The sequence below is a fragment of the Balaenoptera ricei genome, chromosome 1, assembly GCF_028023285.1.
Source record: "Balaenoptera ricei isolate mBalRic1 chromosome 1, mBalRic1.hap2, whole genome shotgun sequence".
Classification (NCBI taxonomy): Eukaryota; Metazoa; Chordata; class Mammalia; order Artiodactyla; family Balaenopteridae; genus Balaenoptera; species Balaenoptera ricei.
This window is the reverse complement of record NC_082639.1, coordinates 176,131,335-176,152,412: the sequence shown is the minus strand read 5'-3', so window position 1 is coordinate 176,152,412 and position 21,078 is coordinate 176,131,335. Positions and strand designations below refer to the sequence as shown.

Sequence of the window (21,078 nt, the reverse complement as noted above, 5' to 3'; positions counted from 1 at the left end):
TTCTTTTCAATACTGATCAAGATGTTTACCTGTTTGTGGGCAAGTCAGCTAAACAAAATATTCTGTTGAATGGATAATCCTATTATTTTTCTTGTCATATATCTCCTTCAGGAAACTACAACAATATTCTATACTACTCAAAATGTAATTTCCATTTAACCTTGTGTTGTTTTCCTTCTAGGAAATAATCCTAAGGCAATAAGCCTAAAATAAATCTTAATATTTCCAATCAGTATGGCAGGCTGAACTGATCTAAGGATCCTCTCTTTTGAGTAAATTCATATAAAAATGTTGGATAAAGAATAACAAAACTAAATATATCTTTAAGCTTTAAAGCCAGAAAGAAAAATCACCCAGATGTAGAAACAAAAACCTTACAATCAGAGCACTGAATGGGAGTTAAAACTGAATGACTCTGAGGATCTCAAAACCTAGTCTGAGTTTCAATGCCCACTTGCAGGAAAGTACAGCACTGAGTCTGTGGAACTTATGCTCTTTGAGGAACTAGAATTGGGACTCCCTCCATCAGGCTGAGAGTTGGAAGGGTTTGGAAAACCTCCACGGAAAAACCCTGGGAGGTATTTGAGAAGTGGCCACCTGCCTGTGGTCATGGGTTGGAAAAGAATTACCCCAAAGAAGTCAGAATTTTTACTTTAAACTGTGCACATGTCTCAAATTCTACTAACCAAGTGGGCATGGACATGGCCTGACCTGAGAAATTAACATAAATATTATTTGTAACAGAGGAAATCCATAGGTTTCTGGTTGGAGCAAACAAGGGTCTTCGCAGAGACTTTTTTCAGTGATTATTTCATAAGGATTGAGGTATAAAAGTCGCAATTGCAAACCCTCTTCTCTGCTTACAAAAGATTATATTTATTCTTCAAGGTCCAATCCAAATGTCATTCTATGACTTTCTGTCATATGCAAACCACCTCCCCACTCCCAACATTCTTTACCTACACAAGCTTTTGCTCCCACAGTCCTTTGTTCATCCCTTTAGACTAGAATTTTCATATTGTGTTATATTTACCTTTGTACTCTCATCTCTCTTCTAGAGGTGAACTGCTTGAGGACAGGAATCATGTCTTATTTACATTTGTGTCCTCTGTAGGGAACTTTAAAAAAGCTCTTGAAAGTCACAGAAATAATCATTTCCATTAACCTTTGTGAGGGATGCAAAGAAGCAAACAACATTGACATTGATTATTTTATGAATAGTAAAATTTAATGAAGAACATTTAAGGTGTTTGGGCATCTAGCAAAAGAAATCAGATAAAATCTGATGTCTGAAAACTATGTTTGATTAATGATAGGAAAAAATAATATAGACAGTAAGTTCTGTAGGATTTCAGAAAATCAGTTTAGCTAGCTTACCGTGAGGGAGTGTTAGAAGGTAAGGCTAGAAAGTTTGGAAGATGAGTGGGGCCAGATTATGGATCACTCAGGAATTTGGACTTTAACTTGTAGCTAGTGGATGGGAAACCATGGATGTTTTCTGTGCAGCAGAGTTAACACAAAGATCTGGTCTAGAATTATTATTACTTTTTTTTAATTAATGAATTTATTTATTTTTGGCTGTGTTTGGTCTTCGTTGCTGCACGCAGGCTTTCTCTAGTTGCGGCGAGTGGGGGCTACTCTTTGTTGAGGTGTGCGGGCTTCTCATTGTGGTGGCTTCTCTTGTTGCAGAGCACAGGCTCTAGGCACGCAGGCTTCAGTAGCTGTGGCACGTGGGTTCAGTAGTTGTGGCTTGTGGGCTCTAGAGCACAGGCTCAGTAGTTGTGGCACACGGGCTTAGTTGTTCCGTGGCATGTGGGATCTTCCTGGACCAAGGCTTGAACCCCTGTCCCCTGCATTGGCAGGTGGGTTCTTAACCACTGCACCACCAGGAAAGTCCTGGTCTAGAATTATTAATCTGGAAGTAACGTGTAAGATGAATTGGTTAGGGAAAGCAACCCAAGGCAGAAGAATAGCTTGAGGGACTATTGCAGTAATCTAGGAATGGGTGATAAGAGCTTGGACTGGGCAATGAGGATGAAAAAAAAGAGAGAGAGAGAAAAAGAATTTTAGCAGAGACCTGAAACACACTTTTTTATTAAAAAAAAAAAAGAGAATTAAAATGTTAAAATTATTATTGGGAAATCATGATAATGTGAATTCTTCACAGGGCAAGAATACTGTTAGAGATCAAACATACTAAGAAATTTATGAGATTTGATGAAATAATTTTCCCTAACACTCTGCATTCTTTAATAAGTGACAAAATAGATGTTCACAGACACCAAGTCAAAATTTTTCATAAACATCCGTGTAACATGATTTACCTGATGATTCTTAGCCAGCTATTTTAAAAGAATTATCTTAGTGGGATAGGGTTCTGAAAATGGGGAAAGTATGGAGGTCACATATGGTTCCATTTCATAAATTCTAGGTTATAGGAAGTTCACATATTGCAAAAGGAAGATTTAGAAGCTCTGAACAGAGCAACTAAATTGATTTGGGATGTTATTGTCATTGGTGTTAGATTAGCAACTGTCATAGGCAGAACTATCATATCATTATGAAAGAATGCAAAAATCCTGAATCTATGTAAGGAATATAACATTCACTCTGTAGAAGAACCTCAGGCTTAGCCAAATGGTTGTGGTTTAAGTTAATATTTAACTTAGCTAGTTCCTTTCTTCCTTTAGTTCATTGCAAAGCTTTAGCTGTATCAAATACTGTTCTTTTTTTTCACTTTATCAGTTGGGCAATCCAAGAATACCATTCTTAGCCTTGAGTAAGTTCCCAGTCATCTATGGAAGCCAGAGTTCAAAAGCTTTGGTACATTGTCATGAAATTCTATTTTTCTTCCCCTAATATAGTATAGCAATGTAAAACCTTTCTGCACTAATCATTGTCATCATAAATTAAGAGATCATAATCAGTCTAGAATAGCAGCTCATCTACTGGGGGAAGTTCTTGGTGTGACACAGTCCTTAGTTGGAGTGAGAGCCGTGATGACTCAGCCCATAGCTATTCTCCTCTTGCGGTAGGTAGTGAAGAGGGCCTCAGGTAATGCATAGATTTTGGAGTCAGACTGGCCAGAGTCCCAATCATGTCTAGACCATTTATGAGTCGTGTACTTTGTTAGTTTGCTAGGGCTGCCACAACAAAGCGTTATAGCTTGAGCAGCTTAAACAACAGAAATTAATTTTCACATAGCCCCACTGCTTAGAAGTCCTGGTGCAGGAAGGGGGACCCCTTCCAGGGCCCGAGAGTGGGCTCTTGTCTAACACTCGGAAATGAATTGCCTGAGGAGACACGTGTACTGACAAAGCAAAAGACTTTGGACAGCAGCAGGGTAAGTGAACCCAGGAGAACTGCTCTGCCACGTGGCTTGCAGTCTCAGGTTTTACGGTGATGGGGTTAGTTTTCGGGCCGTCTCAGGACAATCATCTTGCTTGGCCCATAGTATGACTCACTGCCCTTCCTGGTGGCGTGTGCATTTCTCAGCCAAAATGGATTCCAGCAAGAAGGACTCTGGGAGGTTGGTCGTCTCCTCCCTCTTTTGGCCCCTCCCGAATTCTGCAGGTTAGTTTTCAACAGCAGCACCGTGTTCCTTATTAGGACCTCCTGTTGTGAGACAGCTCAGGCAAGTGGGCCTGGCCAAGGTGGGTGGTTTTGGTCAGCAGTTCCCTAACAGTCCAAGGACAATGTGGTCAGAGTTGGCTTCTCTGAGGCCTCTTTCCTTGGCTTGTAGATAGTCATCTTCCTGTGTCTTCACATGGTCTTCCCTCTGTAACTATCTGTGTCCAAATTTCCTCTTATAAAGACCACAGTCATATTGGATTAGAGCCACCCTCATGCTTTCATTTTAATTTGATCACCATTTTAAAGGTCCTATATCCAAATGCTGAGGTCCTAGGAGTTAAAATTTTAACATATGAATTTAGAGGGGACACAATTCAGCTCATTACATATACCCTCAGGCAAATCACTTAGCCATTCTGTGACTTATTTATTTGGAATAAACTTTAGATGCAGTCAAGTCTGAAGAATTGCAGTTATTGATTGTGAGGTAAAGACCATGCCTGATATATTCAAAACAGAGATCACTGTTCCTGCATAAGTGTATTCATAGCAATCTTTTTTTTCACCTTTAAAACTAAGTTGTTGTTATTGTTGTTTTAATAACACTAGGCTTATGTGACATATTGATATTCAAGATAACAATTTTTAAAAAAATCTGTGTTTCTCAGAGGAACTGCCAAATCTAGCATATTATAAATACAGGGATATTTATCCAGGCTGAATTATAAAGATGTGAAATTTATTTAGAATTCACATACTTGGAAGTTGCTGCTGGTATGGCACTGAGTCCCATCTTTTCCTGTATAATGATATTTACTGGTTATTTCATTCCTTCTTTAACTTCCACATCAAAATAATCACTAGATCCATCAGCGTCTACTTGCTAAATATCCTGATACTATATTCTTTCGTCTCCATCTTCATTGCCCCCAACATGGTTCAAGTCCCCAGCAATTTTTTTGTGGCAGGAGTATTGGGTCAGGACTGTTGCAATAGCCTTCTCAATGGTTTTTACTCCTTCCATCCTGCCCTGTCAAACATCTAAACATTACTGATAGGCGAATCTTTAAAAGTGCAAATGAGACTACATTTCCAATGTCTTCGTAATCTATCAATTGTTTGGTACTATATATAGCAGTTTATCGGAAACTTTTTTTAGACTGGGACAAAAATTGAGGATAAAGTTCAATATGTGAAGCAATAACTAATGCTATCAGAGGTTATCCCATAGGTAACACTGGAGTGATTGCTCCCTGCCATTCTTTTTTGTTGTGTGTGTGTGTGTGTGTGTGTGTGTGTTATGAATCATCTTTTTATTGATAAGAAAAATGAGGCTCAGAAAGATTAATTAATGTGCTTAAGGTCATATAAGTAAGTGGCTGGGCCAGGATTTGAACCAAGCCCTCCTGACTCCCCTGAATTACACTGAATGGGGATTAGAGCCAGGAAAGGTGATGTGATGAATTTATAATCGTATCTATCTATCTATCTATCTATTTATTTATTTATTTATTTATTTATTTGAAGTATAATTGATTTACAATATAGTGTTACTTTCAGGTGTATAGCACAGTGATTCAGTTATATATATATATATATATATATATATATATATTCCTTTTCAGATTCTTTTCCCTTATAGGTTATTACAAAACATTGAGTATAGTTCCCTGTGCTGTACAGTAGATCCTTGTCGGTTATCTATTTTATATATAGTAGTGTGTATATGTTAATCCCAAACTCCTAATTTATCCCTCCTTCCCCTGACCTTCCCCCCTTTGTTAACCATAAGTTTGTTTTTATGTCTGTGAGTCTATTTCTGTTTTGTAAATAAGTTCATATGTATCATTTTTTTAGATTCCACATATAAGCTATATCACCTGATATTTATCTTTCTCTGTTTGGCTTACTGACATTCTGCCCTTTTATCTCACACTAATACCTGATCAGCCTAGGCCAGCACTGGCCCAGGGAATCAAGTCCAAGATCCTTGTCAGGATCTTCAATAACAGTGACTGAGATTCCTCAAGCCAGGCTGTGCCTCCCCTCCAACGGTTTGGAAATCTCTGGCATTCCCCTTGTTCCCTCTTGGAACTTCCTTCCTCTCCTTGTTCCTGGAAACGTGCCAGGAGCAGATAACTGCCTTCCTGCCTTGCCATAGCATTTCAACGGTACCTTTCACACCATAGATAACACCAAGCTCTAACGATTTGCTTGCCTGTCATCTCCCTCCTCGCCGAAGATCTCCTCCATGGTGTTTACTTCACCCTGATGTCTCTAATGCATTCAGTAATGCTGATGCAATAACCACTTTAGATGAAAAACTCAGAAAGTAAGGATGAGAGATACTTTCTGTACCTAAATGTTTTTAATTTTCACCCTGTCTATGGATAGCTTCATGAAGAAAACAGAATAAAGGAAGGAGAGAAAGAAAGCAAGAAACAAGCCTGGCAATGGGATAGGAAGAGGAGTGAGGGAAAGGGAGGACTCCCCCTGAAGCCCACCCCAGTCTTCACCCATCTGCACACCACCAGGCCTGCACCCCAAAAAACGTGATGCAGACATCCCAATGCCACTCACAAGTATGCTGATCATTATGCTGTGTTCCTCATATCTTGTTCCATTTGAGAAGGTACCCAGCTCCAGATCTCTTCCTTTTTTCCTCCCTATTTTTGTCTCCATTCTGAATCTTGCCTAATCAAGCTCAGTCACTGAGAACCGTACCTGCTATGGCAGCTCACCCATCACTCCAGAGAAGCCTTTGCCAGAAACACCAAGAGAGTGGCTGGGAAGGGAGGGAATGAGGGAGAGAAAAGAGAAGTAGATTACATGAAAGAAAAGGACTAAAAGGTCAAGGAAGAAGGACAAAAAGCAAGGAAAAAATGAAAAGAAGGGGGGGGGAAAGGAGAGGAGAAGAAAAAGGCAAGGAAGAGGGAAATTAAACCATTTCATGGAGTGGATTTGCCATTCCTCTTTCCCTGCGAATTGTAATATTGCATGCTCTCCTATTTCTATTTGGATTATTCACTTAAATCCCATTCAGCATAAGAGCTGAAAGACTATTCCTTAAATGTCCCATAAGAATAGCTTTGATTCTGCACTTTTTGGAGAAATCACAACATCGTGACTCAAATGAACTTGACTAAAATTGTTCCAAACAAGAATTATTACAAAGTTCTTGGCTGTGAAAATGACAAAGGGAGTTTAGTCCAAACAAGGGTTTACTGGGAAAACCACACCCTTCTAATGCCTCTGAACTGAAAGGACACAGAAACTATGATGATAAGACAGGCCACACAACTTTTCGTGGAAGGTGGTTACCCAAAAACTTAACAAATAAGAACAGTCTAGAACAGCTAGTCACAATGGGGTTCCTCATATGCAAAAAAAAAAAAAAGAAAAGATTTTAAGGACATTTTGCCAATTCTTCAGCCCTGGGTCAGAGTATTTAGATAATCACATGGTGAATAAAGTTCATATTTTCTGGTAAAATTTTAAAGAGGGTGTCAAAAGAAATTTTTCTTAATGATCCAGACATTTACCTTCCCCAATACATCTCCCACTTAATAAAATTATTAACCCCACACTGCTACATTTCACACAGAACTGACTGAGCAGACCTTTACGTATAAGGAGAAGGACCTAAACTTAAACACTCCAACAAATCAAATTTTTTTCTATTCCAAAGATGGTTTTTTGAGACTCACAGACATAAAAAACAAATTCATGGTTACCAAAGGGGAAGGGGGAGGGATAAAATAGGAGTTTGGGATTAGCAGATAAAGACTATAAATTAGCTAAACAACAAAGTCCTACACTACAGCACAGGGAACTATATTCAATATCCTGCAATAAGCCATAATGGAAAAGAAAATGAAGAAGAATATATATAACTGAATCACTTTTCTGTACACCAGAAACCAACACAACATTGTAAATCAACTATACATCAATAAAAAACAAAAACAAACAAAAAAACATATATGGTTTTTTGGTCACAGTTTCAGCAAATGTGTATTAAGCACAAACCATATAATAAACCCCATGCTGGGAAGTAGAGAGTGTAGTCTTCTCTGAGACAACTAGAAAAAAGTTAAAGTGTTGTCATTATTCCTTTTACTCCACTAGAGAACCTATGTTTTAAGAATCTGAAGTTTTTGTAATCAAGATCGATTTTACATTTAAGATTGGGCAAACACTCTCGAGTGCTTCTTAGAAAAACATTATCTTTAGCCTCCTGCCTAAGTCAAACCCCTGACTGCCCAGCTGAAACGGCCTTTTCTTCAGTACTGGCGAGTGTTCTGGATGCAACTTGGTAACAATTTGAGGAGTCTACAGGTTTGCTGCAGGAGGTACAAGATACTTCCAGTCACACATAAACAGGCTTTGAGGGCAGCTTCTTATTTGCCTATTGTTGTAGAAGTTCTCTTAACTGAGCTCTACTTAACAAACTCATCAGATTAGTGATTTCTCTCCACCCTCTTCGTAAATCATGCGGACTGATAGCCATAGTTCACAGCTCTTGGCTCTTCTGCAACATTTCTGTTTGTGCCTTTGCATTGTTATCTTACAACGTTTGCTCCCAACTGCATTTGTGCCAAATGCACTTGTTTCTGTAACTAAGTAGGGTGTAAAGCAATAAAATATGAGCTCATAAGGAGAGTTACACTGAACGCTACACTGAATACTTTGGAAAGCCTTGGGATACTTGGAAGAGGAGGGTCACTACAAATATTTCTGTTAAATTAGGTGTGGGTAAAATGATTGTAAAAGATTGGGAGAAATTATAAACATCTAGAAGGTTTCTGGATTCAGAATACTTTGCACATCTCCGTAATGTCAGCCTCACTTTAAAGGAACCAAAATTGAGAAATCATAGATGATGGATGCCTTATGGGTGTGAGTCTGTGAGAAGGACTAGGTGGAATTTTAATCAGTTGACCATGCATAACAAAAAGGCATGGGTCTACAAGAAAAAGACTGGAGGATAAATGTACCTTTATGAAATTGAAATAAATAGTTCGAGGTAAGTATGCATCACTTTTGTGATTCCCTCTTTATAGGGCTTCTCCAGTGAACCAGTCAACTACAGATACAATTACCCCCACAGTAAAATGTGGGAGTGACAGAAGTAAGTCTGTGGTACATGCAGAAAAAGGCACACTGGTTTCTACTCTCATCTCGACCACTTTGAGCAAGACACTCCCTCTCAAAATTTTGATTTCCGTTTGCAAAATGAGAAAAACAATACCTGTCTTGCTTATTTCACAGGGTTTTTTCTTTTTTTTTGAGAATCAAATGAAGTAATAAATGAAAATATTTTATGAATTTTAAAATGCAAAAAAATAAGGCAAATAGATCTAATAGTAGGGGGGATGTCTTGTACAACTTTGTATTCTGAAAAAGTCCATAGAGAGTTAAAACAATAAGTCTTTAATGAACAAGTTAATAAAAGAATGGACCCATTTTTCTGCCACAGTGCTGCACACGGAAACATAATGTTTGCGACATGGTATCAGGTTGGCTTGATGGACATTTTAGAATCTGTCCTCATTGTGGCCATTTGGAGCAATGGCTATAGATGAGGTATGTACCAGCCCTCTTGTATAGATTATGTGGTACTTGATAGGTGTTTATTTATTTATTTTGATAGGTGTGTATTGAATAGTATTTATTTTGAGTCAATTAATGAATGAGTGAATGAATGGAAATGTTTAGACCCTTTTTTGTTACTCTTTTTTTCTCACAACTTACTCCATCAAAGCAATAGGAATTGGTGGTGGTTCAGTTAACATAGTAGGCATTCAAAATGTTTGTTGAATGAATAAATAAATGAATGTGTAAATGCAATGTATGAACATGGAGATAAGCCTGTCTCTTTCTTCCAGCTTTCTTGAGATATAATTGACATATAACATTGTGTAAATTAAAGGTGTACAATGCATTGATTTGATACACATACACTGCAATATGATTACCACTGTAGCATTAGTTAACCCTCTATCATATCACATAATCACCTTTTTTTTTTTTTTTTCTGGTGAGAACATTTCAGGTCTACTCTCTTAGCAACTTTCAAGTATATACTAGAATAACGTTAACTATAATCACAATGCTGTGTGTTAGATCCCTAGAACTTATTCTTCTAACTGCAGAGTTGTACTCTGACCAACATTTCCCCTTTTCCATATATATATACATATACATGTATATATATGAATCTTCTTTATCCATTTATCTGTTTATCTGTTGATGGATACTTTAGTTGTTTTTATATCTTGGTTATTGTGAATAATGAGTGGTCATGAGAGTGCAGATATGTCCTTGGCATCCTGTCGTCCTTTCCTTTGGATATATACTCAGAAGTGGGATTGCTGGATCATATGATAGTTCTATTTTTAACTTTTTGAGGAACCTCCATACTGTTTTCCATAGTGGCTACACTAATTTACATTCCTACTAACAGTGCACAAGCATTCCCTTTTCTCTGCATCCTCACCAACACTTTTTACCTTTTGTGTTTTTGATGATAGCCATTCTAACAGGTGCTACCTCATTGTGGTTTTGACTTTCATTTCCCTGATTATTAGTGATGTTGAACATCTTTTCATGTGCCTATTGGTCAACTGTATGTCTTCTTTGGAAAAATGTCTATTCAGTTCCTCCATCCATTTTTTTAATTGGATCATTTGGGGTTTTGTTGTTGTTGTCATTGTTGTTATTGGGTTGTATAAGTTCTTTATATACTTTTTGATATAACTCCTTATCGGATATATGGTTTGCAAATACTTTCTCCCATTCTGTAAGTTGCCTTTTCATTTCACTGATGATTTCCTTTGCTGTGAAGAAGCTTTTTTAATTTGACATAGTCCTGCTTATTTATTTTTGCCTTTGTTGCCTGTGCTTTTGGTGTCACAACCAAAATATTATTGCTGAGATCAATGTAAAGGAGCTGTTCCCCTATCTTTATTACTAAGAGTTTTAAATTTCAGGTCTTCGTTTAAGTCATTAATCCATTTTAAGTTAATTTTTGTGAGTGGTATAATAACCACTGCAGGTAGTTATTCGGTTTTCCTAATACCATTTATTTATTTATTTTTATTGCTGAATTTATTTTTTTTTAACTTTTTATTTTATATTGGAGTATAGCTGATTAACAATGTTGTGATAGTTTCAGATGCACAGCAAAATGGCTCAGCCATACATATGCATGTATCCATTCTCCTCCAGACTCCCCTCCCATTCAGGCTGCCATATAACATTGAACAAAGTTCCCTGTGCTATACAGTAGGTCCTTGTTGGTTACGCTTTCTAAATATAGTAGTGTGTACATGTCAATCCCAAACTCCCTAACTATCCCTTCCCTCCACCCTTTCCCCCCTGGTAACCATAAGTTCATTTTCTAAGTCTGCCAACACCATTTATTAAAGAGATTATTCTTTCCCCTTTGAGTATTCTTGACTTTCTTATCAAATATTAGTTGACCATATATGTGGGAGTTTATTTGTGGGCTCTTTATTCTGTTCCATGGGTTTATGTATCTGTTTTTATGCTGGCATACTGTTTTGATTACTATTACTATAGCTTTGTAGTATATTTTGAAATCAGGAAGTGTGATGCCTCCAGCTTTTTTCTTCTTTTCAAGATTTCTTTGGCCATTTGAGGTTTTTTGTGATTTTCTACAAATTTTAGGATTTTTTTTTTTCCTATTTCTGTGAAGAATGCCATTGGAATTTTAATAGGGATTACACTGAACCTATAGATAGCTTTGGGTAGTATGGACATTTTAACAATATTAATTCTTCTAATCCATAAACATGGGATATCTTTCCATTTGTCTCTTCTTCAATTTCTTTCATCAGAGTCTTATAGTTTTCAATGTATAGATCTTTCAAAGATAAACTTGTCTTAAGTCACTAAAGGTGACTTAAACCACTAGTTACCAGCTGTAATAGAATGCCTTTTTTTTAAATTGAGACTTGCATCATACAGATGATCAAAAATTCAAACAGTACAAAAAGGTATATAATGAAAAGTAAGTATCCTCCCCAGATGGTATCTTAGACTCATACCTTAGAGAGGAGCCTTTGTTACTCTTTTTTGCATAACCTTCCAGAAATTTTATATGCAGTATAGAAACATACTCATGTAGTCTATTTATCTATCTATCTATCTATCTATCTTACTCATGTAGTCTATTTATCTATCTATCTATCTATCTATCTATCTATCTATCTATCTATCTGACCTAGAGACTGAGACATGAACATATTGAACACTTCATTCCTTTTAAACTTAACAAAGCACCTTAGACATTATTCCTTATCAGCATACATAGAACTCTGTCATCTTGTTTAATAGCTTTACCACTGTTTGTTTAACTGCTTTCACATTGATTTATATTTAGCTTCATGTTCATTGTTATTCTGAACAATGTTACCATAAACCCATTTGTGTACACACACACACACACACACACACACACACACACACTTGTTTATATGCCTGATGGCATCTATAGAATGAATTCCTAGAGGTAGAACTGCTGGTTTAAAAGGGTTTTGCACCAGGATGCAGAGAACTAGCTTACTGTATTTATTTTTTTGTGTTTTAACGATGTTTGAGAATATCAGCCCTATCCAGAAAAGTAATCAATGGGTTTCTTTTTCCTTTAAAGTTAAAATTGGATATTAAAGGCACTTGGCTTTAAGATGGGATAATACTAGACAACTAGGCTCAGCTCTGTACATTAGAACTTTCTGATTTTCAACATAAGAAAGACTTTAAGAAAATTTTGAAAAACTTCCTAGAATAAGAATATCAGGAGACCATCTTACTCTCTTTGGAGAATTTACCTTAGACATGACAGAACTGGTAGAAATTTGTTTCTTTCAGATGCATTTCATGTGCATTCTTTTGCTTCGGATGGGCTTTTTTTTTTTCTTTGCAAAGAAAAATTGTTATTATTGATTTTCCTTAACTCTCCCTCTCTCTTTATTTTTGTAATGCTTTAAAATGATTGAAATTATGAGGAAATTTATAAATTTAACCTATTCAACAGAGAAGAAATATTCATACATGGGAACACTAATATGTATTGACAAATACAACTGATCAACAGCTAATGGTATGATTTCCACTTTGATTGAGTGAAAATAGTTACAAACATGTTAACAATCTGAGTTAAAATTGGTACAAAAACTAATCCTTCTATAAACACAATAATAAGTCCTTGGTAGAATTCACGCGGGGTTTTTTTTTTAATTAATTTATAAGAAATAGTTTTTGGAGGGATTAGCCTAGAGTTCTGTCCACAAAAATAGAGGGAAAAAATCAATACAGAACTATTTCATCCAAAACTGTTGGCTAAAGAGATAAATTGTCATTTGCTTATATCAGTTGTTCTCAGCCCTGGTTGCATATTAAAATCAAGAGATTTTTTAAAAATACAAATGTTCATCTGGACCACTTAAATCAGTATCTCTGGCTGAGGGAGGGGAGTGGCAGATATCCACATTTTAAAAATCTTTGCTGGTGATTTTAATATGAATCAAGTTTCAGAACTGCTGGTTTCAGAAAGATAAGGAACAGAAATTTAGAATGAAACTCTTCCTGGTAAGTATCAGGACACCAAAGTGAGTGTGAGACAGATCACCTCTCGTCGTATGCAGATTTACAAAGGAAAGCCTCCAAGAATCGGTTACATTTTTCTGGAAGCTTCAACAAATTCAAGAATATAAAGATGGAACAGAGAGATTTAAGGAGAACGTTATGGTGGAGACCTCTTCGGAGAGAGCTGATGCTATGTTGGCATCTTCATTTCCCTTCTGTAAAGGAGGCATGGTGAGTGTTCCCTTTCACCTCAAATACAGAGAAAGGGGTTACACTCAGAGAGTTTCAGATACTGTCCTGCCATCAGGAGACACAAGACTGCTGTCTGATTCGTGCATAAGAAAGCTTCATCAAGCATAGATTGGAATCTGTTTTCTACCAGCCAACTGCTGTTGGTGGAATCAACAGTGTTGTTATAGTTCGGGAATCACCCTGCCTCTCAGAGTTTGTTAAGGAAAGGGAGGCATCAGTGTTTCCCTGTTGGAGAAAGGCAGTGACATAGGAGAGGGATCCTGTATGATTCCTAATCAACATGGTTGACAGGAGATGTGAGCCAAACTCAGCAGAAAGAGGTCGAAGGGTGTATCCTCAGATGGAAAGTGGGAGTGAGAGGTGTTCACCTTCAATAGAGCTATAATCCCCTGGGTCAGCATAAGAGCAGAAATCTCAAAGAGCTCACAAAAGCCACCCATGAGAGAAAGAGTCAGCCAAAATTATCTTCCAGGATGACATTTTAACCAGCTGCCAGATAGAAAGCATGAAGCACTCCAGCTGAAGTAAAGACCAGCCTATTCTTTGTCCTCATTTCCCTTCTGCTACAGCAGTACTGAAGAGTAGAAGAGCTAGCAAAATAGCGGTAAGTGAGCAGAAAAAGGAGGAGGTAAAGCTGTCCACGTCCCCTTTCCCACTGCAGGCTGACAGCTTGAAGCCTGCCCAAGCTGGGGGAGAAGAGTATAGTGTTAAATGGACATTGGAGTTGGATTAGCAGGCACACTCGCCCTACAATCCCTCAACTTGTAAGAGTACAGCAGAAAGTAAAGACTGAGTTTTAGTCACCTGACATTCGAATTAATGATTTCAGTCTTGACATGACTTACTCACCATTTTACCTTCCAGACTTCTTGTGCCCTTGATCCCAAATGTCTTCTTGCTTCTTCATCTGTGGCTTCCGTGCTAGAGCTTCTTCATCTGTATCTTGCTTACTTGTATTTGACATCTAGTAGCTGATCTCTTCTCAACTCTCTCTTAAGAACAGTAATTTCTCATTTGCTTCCCACTCTGATGAGCATAAATAATTCCCAATGACCCCCATGAATACCCAAGTCTTCACCCTGTGCACTGCCAGCCCTCACTTGCAGTGAGGCATGTCTCATCATGGAATAAAACAGAACAGTTAATTAGGTATTTTACTTTCCAACTTGTTTGGTTAACATTTGGAGGTGTAGGCAAACAACAAAGAGCAACACAGTACATAAAGCTCATTAGTGAGGCATGACAGTACCCACCAGAATGGAGCTAGAGTAACTGTGAGCTCATCCAAATTATAGAGTTGCAAATGTAGTTTTATTTGCATTTGATGAATTGTGTGTTAGTAATGCACTGTAAATCATGGGACCTATAAGGGTGGTGTAATTTTTGTTAAAGCTACACACAAATTTGGGCACCTTAAATTATAGCTATTTACTTTGCTTTTAAAATGGAACAAAAAGTAGGTTTCAAAATGATAAAAACAGTCTGATCAATTTCTTGTTAAGGATTTGAATTTTGACAAAGTAGGGAACTCAGAAAATTATTGCAAAGATGACTTTTATATACCTGAATAATGAATTCTTTAGTACTGGAAATTACTTTCTTTTTACCTGCTATGATCTTTTCCAGTCTCTCTCACAAATTATTTTGGATTGGCTTTCTAAGCCGGTCTAGTATGAAACCTCTAGGGAAGGCTCAGTTGCAATATATAAAGCAGCAGTTTTGGTTCATTATTGCATTTTTCCTTCCTAAAATACAGAATACTAATAACAGAGGCATAGGGTGTCACATGTCACTATGTTAATGAGAAAATTGGTAATGGGGACATTTAATTAATTCACACAATCATTATTAAAAGTACACACAATTTAAAGTAATGAGGTATAGATTAACCTCCTTAACTGCCTTTCCATGAGTAAGATGATTCTTGTGTTCCTGCCACTTTTGCTCATTAATTTATTCAACAATTATTTATTGATTGTCTAGAATGTATCAGGCTTGATGCTAGAGATATAAAGTAGGATAAGATACCATCCTGCGCCTGCTCCACAATCTTGATGCATTTGCAGAGAAAGGCTAATAAAAGATAATTTCAGTAGATAAGTGTTACAACAAGTGTGCACCAACTCCAATGATGAAACTAAAAGAGGCACAATTAATTGATTGGGAGGGTTTGAGAGGGGAATGTTTCAGAGAGAAGAAGATCTTTGAATTAATTTCCCAAATTAGAATAGGTATTCTAAGGCAACTCTGAGAATGGTGAAGGAGGTTTTGTGCTAAAATACTTGGGCATGAAGCAGCTTGGCACCTTCAGGAGGCTGTCAGTCATTTGATATGACAAAAGTGTAGGGTATGAGCAATAAAGTCCTAGGAAGTACACTGATAAATGAAGACAAGTCCTAGATCACAGAGTACAATCACTCTCCATATCTGTGGGTTCTGCATCCACAGATTTAATCAACCAAGGATCAAAAATATTTTTTAAAATTCTAGAAAGTTCCAAAACCCAAAACGTGAATTGGCTATGCACTGGTGACTATTTACACAGCATTCATATTGTATTAGGTGTGATAAGTAATCTAGAGATAATTTAAAGTATATGGGAGGATATGCGTAGGTTATCTGCAAATACTACATCATTTTATATAAGGGACTCGGGCATCCACAGATTTTTGTATCTATGGGAGGTCCTGGAATGAATCCCCCATGGATACTTAGGGACAACTGTACCTTCCAAGTATGCTATAGAATTTGGTGTTCACTCTGTAGGCAGTGGGAAGCTATTAGAATACATTTAGAAGGAAAATAGCATTGTCAGTTTTGTGGTTTTAGACAGCTTATTCTGGCAGCCATTTGAAGGATTAGTTAAAAACTCAAATTTGAATCTTTCAAATCTGTGATCATTTAACCTATAGATTCAGAGGGTCTGTTAAACTCCTACAACTGCATACAAAATTTGTGTACCTATATACTATTCCTGGAGAGAAGGCCCATAACATACATTTGACTTCCAGTCACTGAAAGAGGATGATATTGAAGGCTGGGAAGTAGGATGACCAACTCATCCCAGTTTGCCTGGGACTCTTCTGGTCTTAGTACCAAGAGTATTGCATCTGGGAAAGTTCTAAATTCCAAGCAAACTGTGATACATAATCACTTTACCAAGAAGTCAGAAGACTGTGGCAATAGTCCCTGTAAAAGGAAATGAGAACTTCAGTTAGAGGAGAAGGAATGACCTTGAGCAGTATAAGCTACAGAACTGAGTGGCTAATGGGTTTAAAGTATAGGAGAAAGGATGAACTGAGGATAAAACCTATGTATCTAGCTCTAGTTACTATATTTATCTGGTTGCCATAAAAGAAAGTGTGTGTGCGGGGGGGGGGGTGTGTGTGTAAGGATGACTTCCTTGAACATGTTGATAGTAAGTATTTATGAGGTTCTGATGGACATGCCTGATAGGAAGTTGGATATTTAGATTGAAAGTTGTAGAAAATATATCTAGGATGGATATGTAATTTGTAAGCCATTACATTATAAGTACTAATTGAAATTTGAATAAGACTATTCAAAGATGATACGTATAATGAGAAGTAATGGTCAAGGAGAGGATTCTGGGGAGTTTCTACAATACATTCAAGGACATCCATGGGAAGAAGATCCTACAAAGGGTATGAAAAAGGTCTGCTCAGTACTGTAAGCAGATTACCAAGAGAAACTGCACTCTAAGAATCTAAGGGAAGAAAGATTGTGATTTTTATTTATAAATTTAAAGTTTTAAATATTTTCATGGAAATATTAACTAACATAAACAGAAAAAAATTTGAATATAAAAATTGAAAAGGAAGAAATGAAATATTACTTGAAGCTTGTATAATTATACACTTAGAAAATTATTTGAAAATATGATTGAAGACAATAAGAGAATTTAATAAGCTGGCTAGATACAAAATATACACAGAAACCAAGAGTTTCTGTTCATATGAACAATAAAGAGTTAGAAGATTTAATGGAAAAAGACAATCATCTACAATAGCAACAATGAGAGTTAATATTAAATGCTATTATTGATGAATACTGAATGTTATTATGTGCTAGGTACTCTTCTAAGGCTTTCATAGGCCTACTGCATTTAATCCTCAAAACAACTGTACTTTACAGATGAGACAATGGATGCAAAGAGAGTTTAAGTAACTTGCTTGTGTTTATACAGTTAATAAGTGACAGACCTACATTTTAAGTGTAGGGAGTCTTAATCCATAGGCTGTGGTTTTAACTGTTATACTATGTAGTTAGTACCCTTAAGAAAGAGAAGTAGTAAGGTAATACTCAGGAATATACTGAACAAGAAAGGCCCAAAATCTGTATAAAGAAAATGTTAACATGCTACCAATGGAGAAAGGAAGTGTTGGACAAATAGACTTGGATGGAAAAAAATATAAAAATACAAGTTCTCCCTAAACTGATCTATAAATATAACTTGATTCCAATATAAATAACAATAAATTTTCCTATGAAACTAGTTTAAAATTCATATAAAATTTTTAAAAGGAAAAACTTAGAAATGAAGAGTATTAATGAGGGGATAGCCCATCAGATATTTTAAAACTATTAAAATTTTCAACAATTAAAAAAAGGCAGCACTGGCACATGAGCAGACAGATAAATGGAATTCCAGAAATAAATAAGTGCATAAGGATTCACTATATAGTAAAGGTGGCATTATATAATATATATCATCTATCAGTGGAGGAGAAGATGGATGATTCAATAAATGGTCTTGAACAAGAGGGAAGTCATCTGGAAAAAATGAATTCATATCTTATCACTTAAAACAAGAGAAATTTGAGAAAACTGAAGAGTCCACTGTAAAAATATTAAAGCATAAAATTAATAGAGAAAGAAATTATTTTATAATCTCAGTGTATGAGAGACCTTTATGTGTATGACACAAATGCAAAGGCCATAAGAAATTATATTGATCTGCAAATCAATGTGATACATCACATTAACAAAATAAGAAATAAAAATCATATATCATCTCAGTAGATGCAGAAAAAACGGTTGACAGAATTCAACATCCAGTTAAGAAAAAAACTCTCAACAAAGTGAATAGAGAGGGAATGTAACTTAACACAATAAAGGCCACATATGACAAACCCACAGCTAACATAACTAGTTCAATGGTGAAAAGCCTAATGCCTTTCTTCTAAGATCAGGAACAAGACAAGGATGTCTACTCTCACCACTGTTATTCAACATGGTTTGAAAGTCCTAGATGGACCAATTAAGCAAGAAAAAGAGCTCAAAGGTATCCAAATCAGAAAGAAAGAAGTAAAACTGTCATTATTTACAGATGACATGATACTATATATAAGAAAATCCCTAAAGACTCCAACAAAACCTATTATAATTAATAAATGAATTTAGTAAAGTTGCAGGAGGCAAAATTAATATACAGAAATATGTTGTGTTTCTATACACTAATAACAAATATCAGAAAGATATCCCATTCACAATTGTATCCAAAAGAATAAAATAGCTAGGAATAAATATAACCAAGGAGGTGAAAGATCTGTACACTAAAGACTATAAACACTGATGAAAGAAATTGAAGACACAAATAAATGCAGAGATATTCCACATTCATGGAAGAATTAATATTGTTAAAATGTCCATACTCCCCAAGGCAATCTACAGAGTCAATGCAATCCCTATCAATATATCAGTGGCATTTTTCACAGAAATAAAACAAATAATTCTAAAATTTATATGGAAACTCAAAAGACCTTGAATAGCCAAAGCAATCTTGAGAAAGCAAAACAAAACTGGAGGTATCACACTCCCTGATTTCAAACTGCATCAACAAAGCTTCAGTAATCAAAACAGTATGGTATGGCACAAAAACAGACAGGTAGATCAATGGACAGACTAGAAAGTCCAGAAATAAACCCACACATATATGGGCAATTGATCTAGGACAAAGGAGAAAAGAACATGCACTGGAGAATGTACAGTCTCTTCAATAAATGGTGTTGGGAAAAATGGACAGCACACACAAAAGAATGAAACTAGACCACTATCTTACACTATACACAAAAATTAATCCAAAATGGAGTAAAGACCTGAATTTAAAACCTGAAACCATAAAATTTCTAGAGGAAAACATAGGCAGTAACCTCACTGACATCAGTCTTAGTGATATTTTTTTGGATCTGACTCCAAAGACGAGGGAAACAGAAGCCAAAAAATGAGACTAAATCAAATTATAAAGCTTCTGCATAGTGAAGGAAAGCATCAGCAAAACAAAAAAAGGCAACCTAGTAAATGCGAGAAGGTATTGTATTTGCAAGATATATCTGATAAGGGTTTAATATCCAAAATATATAAAGAACTCATACAACTCAACAACAAAAAACAAACAACCTGATTAAAAAAATGGGCGGAAGGTCTGAATAGACGTTTTTCCAAAGAAGACATACGGATGGTCAACAGGCACAAGAAAAGGTGTTCTACATCACTAATTATCAGGGAAATGGAAATTTAAAAAAAACATAATGAGATATAACCTCATGCCTGTTGGAATGGTTATTATGGAAAAGACAAGGAATAGCAAATGTTGGAGAGGATATGGAAAAAAGAAACCCCTGTACACTGTTGGTAAAACTGTAAACCGTTGCAGCCACTATGGATAACTGTATGGGGATTCCTCAAAAAAATAGAAAGAGAACTATGATATGACCCAGATACTCCACTTCTGGGTACTTATCTGATGAACACAAAACACTAATTTGAAAAGATATATGCACCCATATATTCATTGCAGCATTATTGACAATAGCCAAGATATGCAAACAACCTAGGCCTCATTGATGAGTGGATGGGTAAGGAAGATGTGGAATACACAGATGTGGAATACTACACAGCCATAAAAAGAATGAACTCCTGCCTTTTTCAACAACATGAATGGACCTTGAGAGTATAATGCTAAGTGAAATAAGTCAGAAGAAGAAAGACAATACCATATGATTTTACTGATATGTGGAATTTTAAGAAAACCAAGGAAATAATACAAAATGAACACATGGATACAGAGCACAAATCAGTGGTTATCAGAGGGGAAGGGGGTTGGGGGTGGGCAAAATAGGTGAAGGAGCTCCACTGTATGGTGACTAGACATGTGGTGATCACTCTTGTTGTGTACGTAGATTTTGAACTATAATGCTGTATACCTGAAACTTATATAATGAAATCATTTTGATAAATTCAACTACATAAAATTAAAATATGTAGTCCTGACCAAACTTCTGTTAGGAAAATCACAAGGTAAATGATAAAGAGGGAAAACAGAACAATATAAGAAATATGCAATTTCTTTTTACTGAAAATACTTCTTTCAAATCAAAAGAAACACTTACAAAAAAACCCATCATTACCAGATGCAGACAAAAATCAATTATATATCTATTTTTAAAAGATTGAATATATCTGCAGGGAATGGAAACTATAACATGATATAACAGACTTGAAGAAACAGGTAAAATTTCTAGAAATTAAAATAAATGTACAACTAAAATTGAAAGCTGAAAGGACAAATTTAACAGGAGAATAGACATAGCAAAAGAGAACTGATGAACTGAAAGGTAG

General features: G+C 36.2%; 1 long non-coding RNA gene across 1 annotated transcript in view; it reads right to left on the bottom strand.

Annotated features, from left to right (window-relative positions):
* Nucleotides 1-1,290: 1,290 nt before the first annotated feature.
* The window catches only part of LOC132376608 (uncharacterized), a 327,563-nt gene continuing 307,775 nt past the window's right edge, over nt 1,291-21,078 (bottom strand). The window contains exon 5 of the long non-coding RNA XR_009506390.1: nt 1,291-2,021. This is a non-coding gene — a long non-coding RNA (uncharacterized LOC132376608). The remainder of the gene's footprint in view (nt 2,022-21,078) is intronic.